The sequence below is a fragment of the Echinops telfairi genome, unplaced genomic scaffold (assembly GCF_000313985.2).
Source record: "Echinops telfairi isolate 266 unplaced genomic scaffold, ASM31398v2 ScPeMD7_5592;HRSCAF=6446, whole genome shotgun sequence".
NCBI lineage: Eukaryota > Metazoa > Chordata > Mammalia > Afrosoricida > Tenrecidae > Echinops > Echinops telfairi.
This window is the reverse complement of record NW_022109491.1, coordinates 46,566,415-46,590,476: the sequence shown is the minus strand read 5'-3', so window position 1 is coordinate 46,590,476 and position 24,062 is coordinate 46,566,415. Positions and strand designations below refer to the sequence as shown.

Genomic DNA, 24,062 nt, shown 5'->3' with positions numbered 1-24,062 from the left:
ATGTGGGCTTTGTTGCTTCTGAGCTTGATGGCCGCTTGATTACCTTCAAGCCTTTAACAAGACAGATTTCTTTATCCTTTTGGCAGTCAGTGGTACTTTCAATACTATTTATCAGCACCATAATTCAAATGACTGACTCTTCTTTGGTCTTCTTATTCAATGTCCACCTTTCATATGCATTAGGAAAGGTGGTTTTTAAATATCTTCCCCCCAAATCTGTCAAGGCTGTCTGTCTTATTGAAGAATAAAACTGAAGGCTACCTTTTGCGTCTTTATTTTTGCTTCGGTTCTTTACGTTTCTTAAAACTATGGGTTTCCATGGAGAGAAAATCAGATGTATAGAAGATTCTCTGAGTCAAGCCAACATCTTCCTTTTCTTGGTCTGAACATTTCCTCTCAAGTCCTGCCCCTGTGCAAAAATCCTTTTGTTTGGGGATCAGTTTTCCTTATAAGGCAAACTGAAAAACCATAGTCTTTTCAATTACCTTACTTACATGTGAAAGGTAGGCAAAAAAGAAAAAAAAGAAAGAAGGCTAGAAGAAGAAGAAGAATACATTCAAACTGTGACATTGGTGAAAAACATTGAATATACTGTACAAACCAGTTTTAGATGAACAGACTGCTTCTTAAAAGCAAGATTTCAATTTGCTTACTTTGAACTTATGATTAGGAAAGACCAAACAATCACAAGGGAAAAAAGGACATTGTCATTGGTAAAATAGGTGGTCAGCAAAAATGAGAAAAGCCTTCAGTAAGATTTGGTGGCTGTAAGAATGGGCTTATATATTGCCATAGCTATATGTTATGTCACCTTGGGTGGGCCAGGATTATAACATAGTGTAGTCAACTCCATTCTGGGATTCTTTGGGCAGCAGCCAAGCAGTTGTGGGGAGAATACACCTCCTTATTCTGGGCACAGTCTTGATACAATCGAGGGAGGTGGCCTTCTCTTAGTATAAACTTACTGTGTGTGGAAGCCAACTCACTTCTACTGCTGGATTTAGATCCTGCATCTGGTTCGTGAACCTCCTATTATCTTGTTTGCCAATCCCACCAGGAGCAACCAGTGAACTGGTGATCATAGATTCATTTGGCTGATCTCAAATTCATTCAGCTTAGCATCCACCAGGTTACAACATGTCTGCTTTATCTTCTCACTTCCTTTGTATCAGCCCTAGCAGCTCCGGGAGTCAAGAGAACCCTTCTGCTTACGTCTGACCCACAGACTTGAACCAGACTGGAATTACCCACTTCTACAATGGTGTGAGCCATTTCTTCATATAAATCTCTTTCTACATAAGTACATATACAAGTATCATTGGTTTTCCATTTCTAGAAAGCACAGTCTAATACACCTACCAAAATGTGCGAGGGGCCCAAGGTCGGGACATGTTTTGTCCTGTTAACAGAGGTCACCATGAATTGGAAATGACTCAAAGACAACAACCAGCAACAAAGTAGAACTTGCATTTTATATATAAAAATTAAGTATGCTTTAATTTAGTAAGCTATTTAAATATAAGATAGAGGACATTCTATATGCCAATTATGTAAATACTGTACCAGTGATTATCCTGGTGAAAAATAAGATAACATGTTTTATATCCTTTCTAGACTTTTCTGATTCTATATTTTTAAATAAAACTAAGTTAGCATTTTAGATAAAGATTTAAAATGTAGAAAAAAATATGAAATCCCACAAAAAGGAACTGACTGTATATCATGGTATATAAGAAGACCTTTTAAGTATAAAAGAGTGCTCCTCAGAATTAATGTTGCCTCTCATAATGAATACATACTACAAATCACAATTCCTCCCCCAAAATAAGAAAGAAGAGAATGCTAATATGGGATACCTTGCTAGGAGATTCTGGGACTGAGTTTGTGGGGAGGGAAGGATGAAGGCTGTTGTGGGAAATAGACAATAAAAGTCAAGTGGGAAGGGAAAAACAATAAGATGAGAAAACAAAACATAAAAATGAGGAAATCTGTTGTTTATCTATTTAGTTATGACTTTCTGTTACCTGTGAGCCATTGAATCATTGGAAGAGGTTTATTATCGTTGTTGTTTTTAGTAATTGATATGATTTTTCTACTTTTTTTCCAACTATGACTGTTATCTCCTTGAGGTCAGTAACTGTGTCCTCAGTCTTTGGGATTTTTGTTTGCTTTATGTATTGTTTTAGCTGAACTATTCCAACCACATGTTTGGGGCACTGGATAAATGATGATGGAATAAATCCTTCAATGTTGCATTCAAGGAGCTTATTGAACAAGGTGTTGACATATTTCTATTAATTTAAAATTATTTTAATTAATTTTTCCTAGTTGCTTACATAACTAAATGGATGATTTTGCTATAAACTGAACTACATAACACGACTTTAACTTATTAAATTAAAATGCTGATGTACATGCACAAGTGAATTTGTGCTATGATTCACATACGTTTATCAAAGACCTTTGAAATTTGTTAACTATACTGGATGCACAAAAAAATTAGTCAAAATGTAATTTTATCTGTTATGCATACATTTGAGTTCTATGTTTCCACATCTGGTTTGGTTTCTCTTAAGTTAGAATGACTGAAAAAGATTCCTGAAATTCAACTTCAGAAATAGATTCAAAATCAGAAATTACTAAACCTACAAATAGACCAGTAAACTAGAAAGTAATCAAAACTGCCTTTTATTGTGTATTTCCCTCCACATCCTTCATCCTTCCCTCCCATCAAGCTTAGCCCCCAAATTTCCTAACAAGGCTAACCCATGTTAGCATTTTTTTAACTCCAAATGATAAATGTAAGGTTAGAACCAAAATGGAATATGACAGTGTCAATGGTGAGGCTTTTCTAATGACACTCATTCTTTTGGAGCAGACAATGAACTGTGGGGGTCATTAGAGAGCATCATTAGCCTATTGGTTACCTTAATTTTGCTACTTGTTGAAATTCTGGGCCTCTTTTCCTTAAATTTCCTCAGGTGTAAAATTAAATTAAATTTCAAAAACCTCTGCCACCTTCAACAGGCAAACAGAGAAACTATAGATTTTTGTTTTAAGTCTACACATCCTTTGAGATTTTTTGGCAAAGATATTAGACAAGGTAAAATAGCACCATTTCTCTCCCATCTGCATTATGAAAGGCAGACCTTTGAAAAAGATATTTTAAAAGAGCAAAACAATGAGCTCCATTTTCAGCTATATATCCGTGTGTGTGTGTGTGTGTGTGTGTGTGTGTGTATTTGTTATGAAAAGCTTACGAAGACTTCAAAGTGAGCTCTGCCATGCATGGAAATGGAAGATGAAGAGATTTGAGCCCATTAAGGGTAGCATTTCTGAAATCCTTAATAAGCCTACTTTTGCTTTTTAAATATAATTTCCTTATACTTTTCCATTCTTTGTTCCCCCTTTTAGATATTCCCTATTTACACAATTTGAGTTTTTAATGATGATTTTACGGCAATTCTATGAATTTTATTAGTGTCAGCTTCAAATTTCACAACTTGACCCCCTTGGGGCAAATAATTCCACTATTTACACTTCAACACTTAAAAAAGAACGCATCATTTGGAAAATTCCACAGAGATGCTATTTAAAAAAACAGCAACATCTTTCAACTAAAAGTATTAAAACAGTTTAAAGAATGCCACATGGAAGTACATGAAAAGTCTGTTGAGAAGATGTGGTTTTAAAGTTTATTGTATGAAAGTTGCCTATTGCTTTCCTCTCGACTAGGGTTACATTTCCAGTAACCCTAGCAACTCAGAAAAATATGAACTGCCTGCCGTTGGTATCCTCTGAGAGTGATAAACACTCAAGGACATATTCTGGCTTACTTCCTTAGCACTGGAGAGAACATATTCAAAATTTTATAACAAGGAGGCACGAGATAAATTGCACAAAACTCTGCCATCTTAACCAGGCAAACATAGGAACTATTCCTTTGTTTTTGTTTTTTTTTAAGTCTACAAATGCTTTGAGCTCTTCTGGCAAAGATGTTAGACAAGATAAAATTGGACACCCCCATCTGCAATATGAAAGGCAAATCTCTGAACAACACATCTTAAAAGGCAAAACAATGAGCTCAATTTTCAGCTCCACAACCATATATATATTTTTTTGTATGTATTTTCCGCACAAGAATATTCCATCCATTCCACATGGCACATATGAGACTTACAAAATATCTTTTAATTGAATGAAGCACTAATTTTGTCATGGAATAATTATTAGTAGTACTACCCAGGAGAATGCTTTAAAACATTAAAGTTCAAGGATGTGACTTTGAAGACTAAGGCGAGCATGACTGAAGTGATGGTATTTTCCATCTCCTCAAGGAGCCCTGCTGGTCAGCAGTTCAAAACCACCAGTTGATCCTTGGAAGACAGATGAGGCTATCTACTCCCATAAAGAGTTACAGTCTCAGAAGCCCACAGGGGCAGGCCTGCTGTCCTGCTCTGTCTATCAAGTTGCTATGAATCAGTTGCCTTGACTTGATGGCAGCGATTTTGGCTCTCATATGCATGTGAAATCCAGACATTAAGTAAGGAAGACTGCAGAATAATTAGTGTATTTAAATTATGGTGCTGGTAAAGAATATTGAGTATGTGACAAACTGGCAGGAGAACAACTCTGTCCTGGAAGAAGAATAGCCAGAATGCTCCTTAGAAGCCAGGATGGCAAGACTTTGGATATGTTATCAGGAGAGACTAGTTCTCGCAAAAGATCAAGTTTATCATGCCTGGCAAAATAGAAGGACAGAAAAAAAAGAGGCAGACCATTAAGGAGATGGATTGACACAATGACTGCAACAATGGACTCAAACATTATAATTGTGAGGCTGTCACAAGGCTGGATGATGCTTCATTCTGTTGTACATACAGTTACTACGAATCAGAAATGACTCAATGGCACCTGATGAGAACAACTACCCATAAAAAATATTCTTTTGTTAAGTAATTATCAGGCCTTTAATTCCTTTGAATCTGTTACATTATCCAAGGCAAACCATAAGAGCTGAATAGATTTTTCTGGTGTGCTCGCAATTAAACTCAAGTCTTCTGAAAGAAAAAGTACCCTTAAATCAATCAGATTTAGGATTGGCTATATATATAACATTAAACTCTAAATATAGGATTTCTGGACAAACATAGACACATAGCCAGATGCACTATAAGCAAAGGTTTCAAAAAGTTGAGACAAATAAGAAATCTTAGTTCTGAATCTTCCAAGTGCAAGAAAAATCTAAGTGAGACATAGTCTGGAAATTCAGATGGAGGAAGCTTTCACAGGGACCCTAGGATAAGTGATGAATCCACAGTGGGGCTGAAAAGGCACCACCAAGCAACCCCACCGCCAATACTCCAGTCTGCTGGACTGAGAGGGGGCAGGAGGGAGAGATGGAAGGATAAAAAGAGGGGAAAGATAGGGAGATAGACAGACAGACAGATAGATAGATAGGGTGAGAGATCCCACCAGGTCCTGAGAAATGTACTCCTGCAAAGGAGAGTGGTACCCTTCCCTTCACATACCTAGAGTAGGGCAAACCTGACTGAACCCATACATAAGAAATTGGCACAAGAAAAACTGATGCTTCCTTGTTGGCTTAGGGCTAAAAAGCCACAGGCCACACATCAGTTCTCTGTTCATGCAGGGCACTTTAACCTGAGTTCTGCTATTACATATGGCTTAAAGAAAAATGAAGTCTCCCATTCCTCTATTGGGACAGAGATGGGTCTGTGACAATTTGAACTTCTTGAAAATTATCTTCTCCTTTCCTTCTTGGCTAATTGGTCTTGAAAGCTGGCTGTTTCAGAAATTTCACACTTCAGGGAAATCACAAAAGACAACCCTGAGACTTGGACTGTGACAGGACATAGGAACCAACTTTTCTTTGTCATCGATTCCTTTGTTGGAATAGATGGTTTTCACTTATCCCAGCCACCATTAAACCTTCAACTGCTGAAATTAATGCACAGAGAGTATTGTCCACTCAAACACCAACTGACCAACAAACAGAGGCAAATATTAAAACCAGACTATATCTCAGAAACAACCGCCATTTTCAGTGCACATAAAAAAACAAGAAGGGGGTGCCGGGCAAGATGGTGACAGTAACTCACCATAGTGACTCCACTGAAATCAACACAGAGGAACACTGAGAGGGATACTCTACTCTTCCAGGGCACAGGAGAAGCATCATAAAGATAATCAGACTCAGATCCACTAGATTTTAAAGAGTTGTGGGCTTTTGGCTTACCACTGCAACAGCCGGTTGTGGCTTAGCGTTAGCCCCGTAACAGTTGTGGCTGATGCCAGGCTACCTAGGCCAGACCAAGGGCTTTACTTCAACATTACCACAGCTGCCACAGACTCCGGGCTGTGTTTAAAATCCTCCAACCCCACGGTTTGGGGCTTTCGTTCTTTCTTTTTTTCCCCTCTCCTTTTACTTTCACTTCCCACTTTCTCCCTACAGTCATGACTGACTCAGGCTTTTTTTTCCTCCCACCACAGCCAGCCTCCAGGGTGCTCCCCATCACCTAGGGCAACTCTATCCACCCTGCATGACACTCCATGCGACTTGGGGAACCTCCACCCACATGCCTCGGCAAGTACTGACTAAAGTGCTGCAGGCATCTGCAGCACTCCATACCACTTCAGGAACCCCACCAACTCTCCAAGACTCCCCGCCACCTAGGGCAACCCGGCCCACCCTCCAAGGTGCACCAGACCACAGCAGACACCCTGGCCTACCCTCTGAAACACTCCACGCTGCCATGGGCCATTCTGCCATGGCTTCCCATGTGGTTAACCAGCTCAGTGCCACGTGAACAGCCTGAAACTGTCCAACCAGCATCTCTTGAGAGGGTCATCCAACTTACCTTCCAAATAACACAATCCCAGTTAGCTAGAGAGAGTACAACCTCACTGGGATAAAGCAGTAACCCAACCCCCAAGTGTTGTTGGCTACAGGCAGTCCGCAGAAGTATTCCTATGAGCCTCCCAAAGAGAGAGCCCAGTGCTCTTTGACTCTCTGGGAAATGGCACTAAGTTCCTCTAAAATGACATGCAGACAACTAGCCCCCAACAAGTTCAACAAAAAAACGGGAGATAATGTCAGAGGAAGTCCTGAGCCTAATGGCATACAGAGAAGCAGACATTGATCTACCACAGAATGAAGTCTTCAGTATGCTGCTTGGAGCTACACAGGATATGAGGGAAGCAATACAGAAAAAGAATAAAACAATAGAGGAGATAAAGGCCACGCACAAAAGGGAAATACAAGAGACAAGGGATAAGCATCAAAGGGAAATACAAGAGTTAAACTAGAAGTGGAGAACCATACCAGTGACCTTGAGGACAATCAGGCGGACTTCAAAGAATGGAAAAGACAGTCCAACAAGTTAATTAAAGAAGCTGAAGAAAACCTAAGAACAATGTCTGATGCTATGATGAGGCACAACATTTGAATAATTGAATTACCAAAACAAGACACAACCAAGAAGTCAACTGCAAAAATAGTGAGGGAATTCCTGAAAGAAAACTTCCCCAGCTTAAAGAATGAGATCAGGAAACCATTAAGGAAGCAGAGAGCACACCATCTAGACTGGATCCCAGGTAGAAGTCGCCAAGGCACATAATAGTTAAACTATCCAATTTGAGGAAAAGAAAAAAAAATCACAAAACTATCTAAGGAAAAAAAAGTCAGTAACCTATAAAGACACTCAGATAAGAATATGTTCAGAAGGCAACACTGAACCTCCAGGGAAGACACAATGAGCAAAGTTCATCCGCCCGAGTTGAAAAAATTTACGGACAAGAAGTTATCATTGAAATTAAAAGATGGCAGGCATGTCCAAGGGATACTTCAGGGATTTGACCCCTTCATGAATCGGAGGTGGCAACTTGTGGACAACAGAACAATACTGGTGGAATGGTGGTAATAAGAGGCACTAGTATCATCATGTTAGAAGCCTTGGAGTGGGGAAAATAGCTATGTTCAACAGCCTACATCAGTTGCTTTTATGCACCCTGCTTTCCAAACGACCTGTTTTACTACAGTGTAAAAATGAGGCTATGTACATTTTTCATGTTCAATTTTTTTGTTAAAGAAACTTTTGCAATAGTAAAAAAATTTCAGACCCATCAGCAGACACCATGAAGAAGAGAGAGTGGAGTAACATCTTCAAAAAGTTGAAAGAGAAACATGCCAACCCAATAATCCTCTATCCTATTGCGTTAGTCTGGGTAGCCCAGAGAAACAAAATTCATAGACACTCATATTTTATGAGAGAGTTTTATATAAAGGATAAGTGTACACCAAACATCTCAACTCAGTCCAGTCCAAGACCTTAGCACATATGTCCAACACCGAGCTACAAAGTCCTGCTCAAATTCACAAAACACACGCAATGATGCTGACTGCAGGTGGAAAGCCAAATCAGTCAGCATGTAAGCATCCCAGCACTGAAATAGATCTCCACACGGCTTATCCAGCAACCAGGGGTACATCAGGGTAAGTCCCTATGTCTTCTCCTCAGGGATGTCTTGCAGGAAGTAAGCCTTGCCAGCTGAAGCAGGGAACTAGCTAGGGCAGCTGAACCCTGGTCCAATCATCAGAGAGCAAGAGACCAGAAAGGCGAGGTTCACAGAGTCATTTATCTCTCCACCCTTCAATTAATCTCACATGTGTTCATTGACCAGGTTGGCACAATAAACCTTAAGTATCACACCTATCAAGATATCTATCAAGACAGACAGAGAAGTAAGAGTCTTCTTGGACAAGGAAAAACTCAAAGACTACTCTAAAAGAAACCCAGCTCTATAAAAAACTCCAACCAACCAACAGTCGTCAGAAGAATAACAAGCACCAAACACAAATAGGAGACCATCATATAGAGCAATTCCACCAAGAGGTCAACACATCGAAAACAGCCGCAAAGATAATATTAGCTCAATGTTGAGAAGTAGGCAAGAATGAACACACATACACACACACACACACACACACACACACACACTGACATGAAGGGAGGAGGTAAGTAAATACCCAATGCAAAAAAAGGTACATGATGATATCACAGAGTCCACAGATGGATATAATTAATCTGAATATCAATGGACTGATAAATACCCAATGCAAAAAAAGGTACATGATGATATCACAGAGTCCACAGATGGATATAATTAATCTGAGTATCAATGGACTGATCTCACCCAGTAAAAGACAGAGACTGACAGACTGGCTTAGAAAACATAACCACCCATCAATCTGTTGTCTACAAGAGACACATCTCAAGCTTGCAGACAAAAATAGGTAAAGAATTATTGGTTAGCAAAAAATATACCAAGTAGATGGAAATTCAAAGAAAGCAGGGGTTGCAATCCTAATCTCTGACAAAACTGATCTCAAGGTGCAAGCCATAACAAGAGATACAGGGATCAGTAGTCCAAGAACCAGTGAACTTAATAAATATGTACAGGTCTAATGAGAGACCTGCAACATTCGTCAATCAAATGTTCCAAAAGAAGAAAAAAGAAATCACAGGATCAACAATCATAGTAGGTGACTTTAATACAACCTTCTCCAAAAAAAGACAGATCACAGGGAAAGAAGCCTAACAAGGAAGCTACCGAAAGAACTAAAGTCTACAATTAGGCAACTTGACCTAATAGACATTTTTAATGCAAAAAAATCACATTCTTTTTAAGCACACATGACACAAATTCAAAGACAGACCACATATTGGGACACAAGTTGAACCTAAGTAAATTCAAGCACATAGAGATCACTCAGAATTCCCTCTCAGACTAGTATGCAAGAAGGCTGGAAATCAACAAAAGGACGGCTAAGAAAACAAGGGAAAATTATTGGAGGGTGAATAACTCTCCACTGCAAGATGAGTTTGTACTGGTCCAGATCAGAGATGAAATTAGGAAGTTTTTAGAAACCATTGAGAATGAGAATACAATGTACCAAAACCTTTGGGTAACAGCAAAAGCAGTTGTCAGAGAAAGCTTGATAGCAATACATGCACACATGAAAAAGGAAGAGAGGCTTAAGATTGATATGCTTTCACAAAGCCTCCAGTAATTAGAGCAGAGTCAACAGAATACTAATACAAAAGAAAAGAAATAATAAAAATCAAGGCAGAGATAAGCGAGTGGGAAAACAAGAAAACTGCAAACAACCGATGCAGAAAAAAAACCTGGTTTGTTGAAAGGATTGACACAACCAATAGACCATTGGCAAACCTAACCAAAGAAAGGAAGGAACAAAAAACAATAGTGAGAATGAGGGATGAAACAGGGGAAACTACTTGAAACAGTAGAAATTACTTAAATTAATTAAGGGGTTAATTACACAGTACTACACAGGCCTGTACCCCAAAGAATTCAACAACTTGAAAGACATGGACAAGTTCTTGGAAAAACAATCCCTCTGTAGATTATCCCAGATGGACGTAAAAAACCTCAACAGATCCATAGCAATAGAAGAAATAGATAAGATTACCAAGGGACTATCAACTGAAAAAATCCCCCAAGCCAAATGGTTTCACAGGAGAATTCTACCAAGCATTCAGGGGAACACTGACACCAATCCTACACAAACTCTTCCAGAGCATAGAAAAGGACAGCAAACTCCCAAAGTCTTTCTATGAAGCTAGCAAAACACTGATACTTAAAGCAGGCAAGTATCCCACAAGAATAGAGAACTACAAACCGATATCTCTAATGAACATCGAGTCAAAAGTCCTTAACAAAATACTGGCCAATAGAATACAAAAGCATATAAGAGGAATAATTCATCAAGACTAAGTGGGATTCATTCCAGTGATCCAGAACATCTGAAAGTCCCTCAACATTATCTGCCACATTGACAAGAAACAGGATAAGAACCACATGATAATATCGATAGATGCAGAAAAAGCATATGAAAACAGCCAACGCCCATTCCTGTTTTAGACACTCAAGAAGATAGGATGGAAGGAAAATTCCTCAATATAATACAAACCATATATGAAAAATCAACAGCCAAAATAGTATTCAATGGAGAAAAGATGAAAACATTCCCAATGAAAAAGGGGACAAGAAAAGGTTGCCCTTTGCCCCCTAATTTATTCAACATCGTACTGGACTTCCTAGCTAACAACGTAAGGCAAATGAAAGACATCAAAGGAATTCATATGGGGAAAGAAGAAGTGAAAGGATTGTTATTTGCAGATGATATAATTTTATATATTGAAAACTCCAAAAGCTCCACAAGAGGAGTACTGGAAGTAATAAAGAAATATGGCACAGTGACAGGATACAAGATCAACAAACAGAAGTCTACTGAATTGCTATATACATCAGAGGAGCTCATGGAAGAGGAGTGCAAAAAGGTAGTACCCTTCACAATAGCCAAACACAAAATGAATCATCGAGGGATGTATATAACCATAAAAATAAGAAAAGAAAAATGATGTTCAACTGCGTTAAACAGATGGAAGAAAATTTTGAGATTGCTACAGGAAAGAAGATAGAAGAACTCAGGAAAAGACTACAAGAACAATTTGACAAAACAAATGAAAAATAAAGAATAAGTCAACAATTCCGAATAGAAATCCATAAGACGAACATGATATTAGAATATTAGAACTAGATGACATTTTGAAAGAACAAAACAGTGGAATGAATGCAGTGAAAATTTATCAGTGAGCTTGAAGAAAAATCGCTCAAGACTGAACTACAAGAGGAACAATATGTTTTTAAAAATCTCGGAAGAACCTAAGGTTTTTGTAGGGCACTATCAAAACAAACACCTTATAACAGAAAGAAAAGAAAACAAACAATAACAAAACCAGACCAAAGAGTACAAGTTCTGTACATTGTGACAGAAAAGAAAAGAATTATTCAAGAAGCCAAAGAAACCCCAAATAGAATTGACCCCAAAAGAAAATCACCATGACATGGCACAGTCAAACTATCTACCATCAAATATGGAAAAAATCCGGGGAGCAACATGAGGGGAAAATTTGTCTATAAAGTCAAATCAATAAGAATAAGTTCAAAGGGAAATGGGGGAATATGGTTGCCAGATATCAAGATAAAGAAGGAGGTTTCACCAACAGGGATATCCTAGTGAGAAATTCAACTTAAAAACAAAGTAGACCAAGGTTTCTTAAAGTGGGGGAGCAGCAACGTCTGCTGACAGACCCTCAGAGCCCCCCTTAGCATTGACGATTGGCACAAACTACTTCTGTGAGGTTCATTTATCTGCAGCGCAGCTGAACATTGTAGCTCCTGAGACACCCTACCTGGCCAACCCACTTAACTTTCTGGCCTCTGAAGGCTCTTCTGGATAGCAGATTACATGGGCAACTACGTGCAGAACTACTTAGTACCCAGGCTGCACTTCTCTCCAGTTTCCACCATTCCTCCTTTATTTCCTGCTTCATTCACTGGTGCCCGCTACCCCACTTCCTGAACACAGCACATATATACACAATAACACCATCAATGAAGCAGAAATGCTCACCCACGAGGCAGTTTTATTCTCACCGAATAGCAATATATTAAATCCATTAATCAAAAAAACCAAGAACAGAAGAAGAGATTAGAAAACAAGACCTAGCTTTATGCTGCCTTCAAGAGGCAAACCTTAAACTCAAAGACAAAAATAGACTGAAAATCAAAGGATGATTAAAAATCTTCCAAGACACTGGCAACATAAAAAGGCCGACTGACAATATTACTCTCTGATAAAATAGATGTTAAGGTGATTAACGTAAGGAGAGACAATAATGGACATTATTTAATGGTTAAAGGAACAATACAACAGGAACATATGACCTTAATAAACATACACAACCAATGAAAGACCCTCAAAATACAATCAAAGCCCACAGAGTTAAAAGTAAAAAGAAACAGCTTGGCAGTAAAGGTAGGAAACTTCAACATATCATTCTCAAAGAAAATAAGTCATCAGGAAAGAAATCCAATAAAGAAGCAGAATAGCTAAACAAGTCAATTAAACAGCTTGACCTCCTAGACATACAGAGCACCCCACCAAACAAAAATACAGTACACATTCTTCTTCAATGAATATGGTATATACTCAAAAATAGATCATATATTAGGCCTCGACAAATTGAAAAATATTGCGAGCCTACATTTTGTCAGATCGCAATGCTATAAGACTGGAAATCAACTATTGAAAGTACAGAAACAGAGAAAAACGCATGGAGAGTACACAATATAGTACATAAATCAACTGGGTAATAGGTCTAATAAGTGATAAAATTAATAAATTCCTGGAAACAAATGAAGATAACCCATCATAACAAAACCATCAGGGTGCAGCACAAGCAGTTATCAGTGATCAACTCATAGGAATCAACACACATATGAAAAAGGAGAAGAAATCCAAAATCAACACCTCCAACAAGTAGATTAAGGTAACATAAACCACCCAACCACAGAAGAAAATAAATCCGAAAGATTAGAGCAGAAATAAATGGACTGGAAAATGGAAAAATCAACAAGACCAAAAATTTTTTTTTCAAATGCTAAACAAATTTGACAAATTGCTAGTTCACAAAGGAGAAGAATGAGAATACGGAAATAACTAGCATTAGAGGGGGGGAAGTGACACCACAACTGTTGCAAATGAAGAAAAGGAATAAAAGTAAATTATTACAAAAAACAGCACTCCAGCAAGCTTGATAACCTAAAAGAAATTGGCAAACACCTAGAAATACACCAACTACCCAAATTCATCTGGATGGATGAAGAAAACAGGAAGGAACCCATATAAAGAAGAAATAGAGAGGGTCATCAAGAAACTGCCAACCAAGAAAAAGTCTAAGACCAGATAGACTCACAGGGGATTCTACCAAGTATTCAGTGAAGAGCTGTCACTAATTATACACACACTATTCCACAATATAGAAAGGGACAGCAAATTCCCAAACTCATCCTTTGACGCTAGCATGATCCCAAAATCAAAACTAAATAAAGATCCCACATTGCAGAAAAGTAAAGACCAATAGTCCTCATGAACACAGAAGCAAAAGTTCTCAACAAAATTCTAGCTAATAGAATCCAACAGTATATCAAAATATTAATTCATCATGACTGAGAGAGAGTCATACCAGGGATGCAAGGATGGTTCAGCATTTGAAATACAATCAATATAATCCATGACATAAACAAAACAAAGAATGAGAACTATGTGGGGACATCAACAGATGCAGAAAAGGCATTCAACAGTATCCAACAGCCATTTCCAATAAATAACTTAATAAAATAGGAATGCAAGGGAGATTCCTCAGCACAAGGAAGGCCATATCTAAGAATGCAATAGTTAATATTATACTCAATGGGGGAAAACTAAAAACATTTCCCCTGAAAACAGGAACTAGACAAGAGTGCCCCTTATCACCACTTATTCATCATCATTCTGAAGCTCTTAGCCAGTAGCATTAGACAACAAAAAGAAATCAAGGAATTCAATTGGCAAATAAGAAGTAAAGTTGTTGCTATTTTCAGATGATATGGTTTTAGACAGACAGAGCCACAAGCGGTCTATAAAAAGACTTACAGAAACAATCAAGGAATTGGTGAAGTAGCAATTGAGGAGATTAACGAGCAGACATCAATCAGATTCCTAAGTACCAGTTAAAAAAGACATCAAGAAAACACATCAAGAAAACAATAGCATTTACAATAGCAACATGAAAGATGAAATATCTAAAAATTAGCCTAACCAAAGAAACCAAACACCTGTACAAAGAAAACTACAGAACATTATTACAAGAAACCAAAAGAGACCTCCACAAATGGAAGAATGTTTACTGTTCATGGATAGGATGTGAAAATGTCAATAATACCTAAAGCAATCTACAATTACAAAGCAATTCCTACCCAAATCCCAATTTCATTCTTTAAAGAACTGGAAAAACTAATTACCAACTTCACATGAAGAGGGAAGAGGCCCAGGATCAGCAAAGAACATCTGAAAAAGAAAAAAGTAGAAGAGCTCGCACTATCTGACCTCAAAACCTATTACACAGCCACAGCAGTCAAAACAGCCAGTTACTGGTACAGTGATAGATTCATACACCAGCAGAACAGGATATAAAAGCCAGAAATAAGCAAAATAATAATTTATAAATTATCACAGGTTCATGAGAGGGGCGAGCAGGGAGGGAGGGGAAAAATGAGGAGCTGATACCAAGGGCTCAAATAGAAAGCAAATACTTTGAGAATGATGATGGCAACAAATGTACAAATGTGTTCGACACAATGGATGGATGTATGGATTGTGATAAAGAGTTATATGAGCCCCCAATAAAATTATTTTTAAAGGAGCTGTACGAGGCCCCAATAAAATGATTTATTAAAAAAATAAAGAAAACCCAAAAACCAAAGTATCCAGCTTCCAAGGTAACTGATTTTTGATGAAGGACCAAAAAATATTGGTGCTGGAAAAATTGGATCTCAATCTGCAGAAGAATGAAAGAGGGCTCATGCTTCACCCCATGCACAAAAAAGAACTCAAGATGGATTGATTGCAGACCTAACTGTAAGCACCAAAGCGAGCTATAAGGATCATCACTGAGACTATTGGGACAAACCTAAGGGTCCTATGGTGATACATACACAGACTTAAAAACATAGTAATAGAAGCACACACAACAGAAGACAAGATAGAAAATAAGGACCTATTAAAAATAAAACAATGCACATCAGAAGTCATCAAAAGTCAAGGAGAGCCCAGGGATTGGAAAAACATCTTTAGCAATAACACAACAGATAAGAATTCTAATAAAACTTAGAATTCTGCAATACTTCAGTAATAAAAATCAACCAACCAACCAAATAACCCAATTGAATGGTGGGCAAAGGACATGAACAGACAATTTACAAGTGATGACACTGGAATGGATGACAAACATATGAAGAAATGGTCACAATCACTATCCATCTTGGTGTTGCAAATTTTTTTAAAAAGATGAGATATCATCTTATTCCCACAGATAGCCCAATTTGAAGCAAGCAAACAAACAAACAAAAAAGAGTGAACAACAAATCCTGGATAGGGTGTGGAGAGATGAAAACTCTTTTTTTTTTTATTCCCTCCCACCCCAGAAACTCTTATATACTGTTGGTGGGCTTGTAAATATAAATAACCAATACGGAAAATGATTGGATGCTACCCAAAACTACTGAGAATACCATATGATCTGCAACACCTCAGTAAGAAAAACAAAAAATCCAATTTAAAAATGAGCAAAAGACAGGAATAGATAATTCGCCAAAGATGGCATCCAGGTGGCAATTGTATGAATAAATGCTTGCAATCACTAGCTGTAAGAGAAAAGCAACTGAAAAACAATGATGAGATTCCACCTCACACTGGCATCTATAGCAAATTTTAGCATAACAAACAAAAACTAACAAAGGCTGGACACTCATACAGTGCTGGTAGGATTGTACAACTGTCTAGCCAGTATGAAAAACGGTATGATATTCCGTTAACAAACATTAACAGAAATACCATATGACCCAGCAACCTGTCTAGAGGATGCAGATGCCAAAGCAATAAATAAGAAAGCACAAACAGATAAATGCACATCATGCTTCTCATCGTACTATCCACAATAGCCAAAGGAAGGAAACAACCAACATGCGCATCTGTGGGAGAATGGATAAGTAAACTTGGTACATATAACGGGATACTGTGCATCCTTAAAAACAATGATGAAACTGTCAAACACCGTCCTCAAGGTGGTTCATGATGGCTTCATTACAATAAGTGCTCCCTACATTTCAGTTGTCAAAACATAGTCAAACAGCCACGCCAGGTGGAAGAGAAACTATGAAATGCATTACTTTAGTTGCTGCTTTAAATAAAATAGAGGTCCCATTACTAAAGTCCAAGGGAGGAATGGATATTGGGGGTAACTAGTGACCTCTGATGTCATTCCTTAAGCTTCTATAATTCAATAAGTAAATATGTTTACTTGCATTTTTCTTATATGTTCCTTAACAAGAACAAGTGTTCCAATACCTCCTCAACCCATATTTTTCATTTGGGTATTATCATCATTCTGCACAGTTTTTAAAAAGTTAAACATATTGTCATACTATCTTGTTGCTGCTCTTAGGTGTCATCAAGTCAGTTCTGACCCACAGTGTCCCGTCCTGGACCATCCTTACAATAGTTCTTCTGCCTGAGCCCACTGTTGCAGCCATAGTGCCAATCTACCTCCTTAAGGACCTTCGTTACCAATGCCTCTGCACTTTACCAAACATGATATCCTTCTTCCGGGAACTGATTTCTTCTGACAACATGCTCAAAGCATGTAATACAAAGTTTTACCATTCTTGCCTTTCAGGAGCACTCTGGCGGTACTTCTTCCAAGACACATCCGTCTGTCCTGTTAGCCGACATGGTACTTTCACATTCTTTGCCAGTACCATAATTCAAATGCATCTTCTTCGGTCTTCTTTATTCAATATTGAACTTTCACATGCTTATGATGCAATGGAGAATACCATGGCTTGGGTCAGGCGTACTTTAGTCCAAAATGTAAACCTGTTTTTTTTTCTTTCTTTCCTTCCTTCCTTCCTTCTTTTCTTTTTAAATCATTTTATTGGGGGCTCTTACAGCTCTTATAACAGTCCATACACCCACTGCATCAAGCACATTTGTACATATGTTGCCATCATCCTTTTCAAAACATTTTCTTTCTACTTGAGCCCTTGATATCAGCTCCTCCTTTTTTTTCCCTCTCTCTCCCCCCCACCTCCCTTTCTCATGAATCCTTGATAATTTATAAATTATTATTATTATTTTCATATCCTACACTGACCACTGTCTCCCTTCACCCACGTTTCTGTTGTTCATCTCCCTTGCAGGGGGATTGGGGGGGGTGTTACACGTCGATTCTTGTGATTGGTTCCAACTTTCTCTCCCCACCTTCCCCTTACTCTAAAGAGGGCTTATGCAAATTTACCTAATGCAATGCATCTTTTGATCCTTGACTGCTCTTTTCCTGAGTATTGATTGTGCATCCAAGCAAGACAAAATCATAGACAATTTCAGTCTTTTCTCCATTTATCATGATGTTACCTATTATTGATCCAGTTGTGAGGATTTTGGTCTTCTTTACATTGAATTGTAATCCACATTGAAGACTGAAATCCTTGATCGTCATCCGCAAGTGCTTCAAATGCTCCTCACGTTTCAGCAAGCCAGGTTGTGTCATTTACATATCGAAGGTTGTTAATAAGCCTTCCTCCAATCTTGATATAATACGGTTTCTCTGATGATGTGCTCAGCATTCAGAGTGAATAGGTATGGTGAAAGGATGCAACGTTGATGGACACCTTTCCTGATTTTAAAACATTCAGTATTCCATCATTCCACTCACACAACTGCTTCTTGATCCTCGCACAAGTTCCACATGAACACAATGAAGTATTCCAGAATGCCCACTGGTCTCAAGGTTATCCATAGTTTGTTATGACCCACACAGTCAAATGCCCTGCATAGTCAATAAAACACAGTAAACATCTCTCTGATGTTCTCTGCTTTTAGCTGACAGCAGCAATGCTATCCCTTTTAGCACTTCTCCTTCAGAATCCAGCCGGAACCTCTAGCAGCTCTCTGTCATGTACTTTGCAACTATTTTTGGACAATCCTAAGTAAAATTTTACTTGCATGTGATATTAGTGATATTGTTCTATAATTAAGCATTAGTTGGGTCACCTCTATTTGGAATGGGCACAAATATGGATCTCTTCCAGTCCATTGCCCAAGTAGTTGTTTTCCAAATTTCCTGGTATAGATAAGTGAGTACTTCCGGTGCTTCTTTAACTTGCTGAAATATTTCAATTGGTATTCTATCAATTCCAGGAAACCTGTTTTTTGACCACTGTTTTCAATGGAGCTTGAATTTCTTTTCTTTTTGGTACAGTGACTCGGTATTTTTACATCTGCTTTGGATGCGTCTTGTAGCATTAAACATTTTCCCCATTGAGTCTTTCAATATTGCAATTGGAGCTTGAATTCTTCCATTTCAAATAGGCTGAGCATGCTCTTCCTTTTTTAGATTTCTACTGCTAGGAATGTGCACACTTTACTGTATCATTTTACTGTCTTGTTGTGCTGCACTTTGAAACACACTTTTCATTTCTTTGACTTCATTATTTCTTCCATATGCCTTAACCAACTACTCTATAATTAGGAGCAAGATTCAGAGTCTCTTCAGACATCCACTTTGATCTTTTTCTTATTTTCCTTTTTAATGACCGTTTGCTGTCTTCATTAATGTCGTCCTTGATGTCCTCCCACAGCTCATCATATTTCCTGCCACTAGTATTTAATACAGAAAATATGCTCTTGAGATATTCTCAAAATTCAGGTGGGTTAGACTCACGGCTATATTTTGGAATCATTTTCATTTTCTTCAGCTTCAACCTGAACTTGCATATGAGTAACTGGTAGTCTGTTCCACAGTCAGCCCCAGGCTTGGTTTTAGTTGCTGACCTTGATATTTTCCAGTGTCTCGTCCCAAAGATGTAGTCTATTCCATTTCCGTATATTCCATCTGGAAAAGCCCATGTGCACAGCCGCTGCTTGTTGAAAAAAGGGATTTGCTACAAATAAGTCCTTCCTTGGTCTTGCAAAATTCTATCATGCGATCTCCAGCTTCGGTCCTATCACCGAGACCATATTTTCCAACTACTGTCGCCTTTTGGTTGTTGTTTCCAACTTTTGAATTCCATTTGTCAATATTTATCAATGCATGTTTGATCGATTTAAGACTGAAGATGTTAGTAGAATTCTTTAATTTCTTCATTACTAGCACTAGTGGTTGGTGCACACATTTGAAAAATAGTTGTATTCGTTGGATTTCCTTGAATGCTGATAGCTATGGTCCTAACACAGACAGCATTGTAATTCAAGATAAACCTTGAAATCTCCCTTTTGATAATGAATGTAATGCCATTTCCTTATGATTAGATAATTCCTGGCATATTAAATCATATGCATTTCTGATTAAAAATGGCTAATATTAGTCCATTTCCAATTTCCTAGGTTCACACTTTGTACATTCCATGTTCTGATTATTTGTAGATTTTGCAGCTCTTTCTTCTTACCCCAAGTTGTGCCCCACAAACAAATGAGGATCCTGAAGGCTCCACTCACACCGACCCTCCTCCCTTCTCATCATCATAGTCAATTCTGCTTTGAGAACACAGCTCTTCAGCAGTCACATTTTGATGACCCTCCAACCCAAGGGGCTTATCCTTTGACACTCTCTTTAACAATGTTCTACTACTGTTCATAAGGTCTTCAGTATCTGACAATATTTCCATGCTATGCATAAAGTTTTTTGGCTACTTCCTTTGAAGTGTAAAGCCAATTCCCTCTTCATATTTTGTTCTTAATCTGGAAGTTCTGCTGAAACCTGTTCACTTTGGGTGATCCTGCTAATATTTGAAATGCAATAACAGACTGCTTCTGCCTTTGAATGTCAGAGAGGAAGCATCGTTAGGGTGCCCCACCACCATCATGTCTAAGTCAGAGTATCCTAAAGAACTCAAACAGCTGCAAACAATCTTCTTCGGAGGGTTGAGCTTTGAAACAACAGGTAAGGGTCTGTGGAGCCATTCTGAACAATGGAGGGCACTCACAGACTGTGGTCATGAGAGCTCCAATCACCAAACGCTCCAGAGGTTTGGGGTTTGTCCCTTCCTCTACTGTGGAGGTGGCAGTTGGCAGCCATGAATGCACGGCCACACAAGGTAGATGGCAGAATTGTGGCACCAAAGAGGGCTGCCTCACAAGAAGACTCTCAAAGACCAGGTGGCCACTTAACTGTAAAAAATATCTTTGCCTGTGGCATCAAAGAAGACACTGAAGAGCACCACTTATAAGATTCTTTTGAGAAATATGGGAAACTAAAGTAATTGAAATCATGACCGATCGAGGCAATGGCAAGAAGGACTTTGCTTTTGTGACTTTTGATGACCATGACTCCATAGATAATATTGTCATTCAGAAATACCGTACTGAATAGGTACAACTGCAAAGTAAAGAAAGCCTCGTCAAAGCAAGAAATGACCAGTGCCACTTCCTGCCAAAGAGGTTTAAGCGGTTCTGGAAACTTCGGTGGTGGCTGACGAGGTAGTTTTGGTGGGAATGACAACTTTGGTCGGCGCAGAAACTTCAGTGGATAGGATGGCTTTGGTAGCAGCTGTGGCAGTGGTGGAGATGGCGCCAGTGGGGATGGTCACAATGGATTTGATGATGGTGTAAGCAATGTTGGAGGTGACAAAAGCTACAATGATTTTGGCAATTACAACTATCAATCTTCCAGATTTGAACAGATGAGGGAGGAATCTGGAGGTAGAAGCTCTGGCCCTTATGGTGGTGGAAGGAAATTCTTTGCCAAACCATGAAAGCAAGGTGGCTATGCTGGTTCAAGCAGTAGCAGTAGTTACGGCAGTGGCAGAAGATTTTAAATGACTCCCAGGAAACAAAGCTTAGCAAGAGAGCCAGAGAAGTGACAGGAAAGCTACAGGTTACAAGAGATTTGTGAGCTCAGCCAAGCACAGCAGTGGCAGCGCCTAGCTGCTGCAAAGAAGACATGTTTTAGACAATATTCATGTGTATGGGCAAAAGAACTTGAGGACTGTGTTTATGACCCATTGTATAACAGGTTATTTTAGTTTGTGTTCTGTCGAACGTGTAAAGTATTCCAACAAAGGGTTTTAATGTAGTTTCTTTTTTTGGACCCATGCTGTTATTTGCTAAAACTAGTAGTCTGATCATAATGCTGACTAAATGTCTTTTGAAAAATGAAAGAAAGAAACACAGCGACTTAACTTCCAGCATCACTGCGATATACAAACTAACAGATGTGTGATGGAACAGTGCCATAATTGTCATTTTCTGTGTATGGGAGATTTGACCATGCAGTTCATACAGTAATCATGTTAAGGGAGTTCTATGTATGTGTTATGTGGACAGCATGTGTTGGGTTTAAGCGCTGCTGACACTGTCTTCAAAAAACAAAATCACTGCCATGGAGTTGATGCTGACTCTTAGTGTATGGGTTCTTCAGATGTAACTATTTATGGGAGTAGAAAGTCCCAGCTTTCTCCCTCAGGGAGGCTGGTGGTTTTGAACTGCTGACCATGTGGACCTCAGCCCAACGAATAACCGCTGCAACACCAGGGCTTCCCTAAACCATGATATAATTTGGTATTGAAATGAACACTTAAGGCACAAAGGGCAAGAAACCAAACAACAGGGTGCAAATTTGGTATTAATAAAGAAAATTTAGTCAACAGAAGGATGACTATAAAGATTAGTCATTGGAAGAATGACAGAAATCCAGTATTTACAGACGCCAATAAAGGAAGACACACATCTACAATTACAGGAAGCACTATTACATTCTGTTACCGAGACGCATCACAAAGCACACAATGCAATTAAAGAAAACATAAATTACTCCATTTTTCTAAAAACATGAATAGAAAATTCAATGTCATAAGACTGATTGACTGATTAACATGCTATTCAGGACTCTCATTAAGGCATTGTGTCACAGCTTAATTGGCCACTTTTTTGTTGCTGTTGTAATAGGACATAAAACATGAACATATCTTATAATTGAGGTCCCTTACATTTGATAAATTAAGGTGATTAATTCACTTATTTTCAACTAGATAATAGTACTAAACATGTATTTCATATAATCATTAAAAATACTATGAATGGATTTTGAGCTTGAACTTAATTTTGGCCATAATCTAAGAACAACTATTTTTTATGCTATGGCCCTGCTTAAAAATTGCCCCCATGAAGTGATCACTGGACATATGGGTGCTATAACAAAGTGTGGTGAAGAAAGCACATGGTATCTGGGTATCAGAAAGATTAGCTTGAAGGCTTGTCTTAAAACAAGCAGCCATCTAAGTGAGGTGTCAGCTAAGTCTACATGGAGGATGCACACCAACCTATGTGATCCAAGGACTGCAAATATAAAACCCAAACACAGAAGAGGGTACAGTAGAGTTAAGAACTTAAATTCTGGACAACTAATTTACTATCATCCCCAGGATTCCCCAGACAGCTTTTAATAAATCCACTCTGACTATGGACCAGGAATGGAAAAAGCCTGGTTATCAGACAGAATACTTTTACAATGGATTAGTGCAGTTGTAGTTGGTCAAAAGGTGACATCTTATCATTTGATCTCCTTTTGAGCCAATGTATACTTCTTCCAGATTTTAATATTTTCTGCTGCATTTTTTAATTTAGTGTTTTCTCTGTTTCACTCTGTAATTGTTTTTGGACCATTTGCTTGTGTTTTGTTTTGATTTGGTGTGTTTTTCCATATATAAAACCCAGGGTAGATAAACCAACAGAGACAACAGCTGGGTTAATAGTTTCAAAAGGACATGACAAGGGGAGGTTGGTGAAAAATGGAGAGCTGCCAACAGTGAGTACTCAGAATAAGAAATATCCTGAAATTGACAGTGGTGATGGTTGCACAACTCTCATGGTTGTGATTGAACTATTGAAATCTGTGAATTGCATGTCAGTGAAACTGTTAAAAATAAATAAACTACTTAATTATAAAAATCACTATCTTCATTATACAATAAACAAATGTTGGCAAGGAAGATCCACTGTTGACTTTTCAGAAACAGTGAAATTCACTGATCCACACCAGAGGGCACAACAGTATGTGTACCAAGATAACCCTGTATGCTTCTTTGTATCTCTTTTCCCACTTTGAATAGTATCAAGTGTTTAAAATTGTCTCCTACAAAATGGGTGCATAAGCAAATGTGGTGAAGAAAGTGGATGGTGCCCAGCTATCAAAAGATATAGCATCTGGAGTCTTAAAGACTTGAAGCTAAACAAGCAGCCATCTAGCATGGAAGCAAATAAGCCCACATGGTAGAAGCACCCCAGCCTGTGAGATCATGATGTGTCAACGGGATCAGGCATCAGGTATCAAAGATCCAAAACAAACAATTATATCTAT

At 38.4% G+C, this 24,062-nt stretch overlaps 1 protein-coding gene and 2 pseudogenes across 1 annotated transcript in view; 2 read left to right on the top strand and 1 right to left on the bottom strand.

Moving 5' to 3' along the window:
* Window positions 1-24,062, bottom strand: part of CFAP61 (cilia and flagella associated protein 61) — a 399,631-nt gene that overhangs the window by 192,518 nt on the left and 183,051 nt on the right. The gene's annotated exons all lie outside the window — the stretch shown is intronic.
* On the top strand, window positions 7,776-7,993 carry LOC115871333 (annotated as a pseudogene).
* LOC101661456 lies at window positions 20,570-21,522 on the top strand (annotated as a pseudogene).